Here is a 302-nt window from a genome sequence, read left to right as displayed (position 1 = left end):
ACCACCAGGGGCTCATCCCCTGCACAACCAGACTAGCACAAGTTCACCATGTGTTCGACAAATGCTCCACTCACCCCTTGCAGCCAACCCAGACCCCTGCAGTCAAGCATATCCGTCACCGCAAACACGCATCTGCACACCAATTGTTCGAAGACATGTCGCCTTGCATTTGAACTCCCTAAGCACGCACCGACAGCATTGCCGGAGACACGTACACCCCCTCGCACCACCAGCATCATGGAAACACCTGATAGATCTCTCGCCACCGAAGTCGCCAGCAACACCTGCGACCCTACCCACCA

This window comes from Asparagus officinalis, chromosome 8 (assembly GCF_001876935.1).
Source record: "Asparagus officinalis chromosome 8, Aspof.V1, whole genome shotgun sequence".
NCBI classification, from domain to species: Eukaryota; Viridiplantae; Streptophyta; class Magnoliopsida; order Asparagales; family Asparagaceae; genus Asparagus; species Asparagus officinalis.
Note: the sequence above shows the minus strand (reverse complement) of the source record.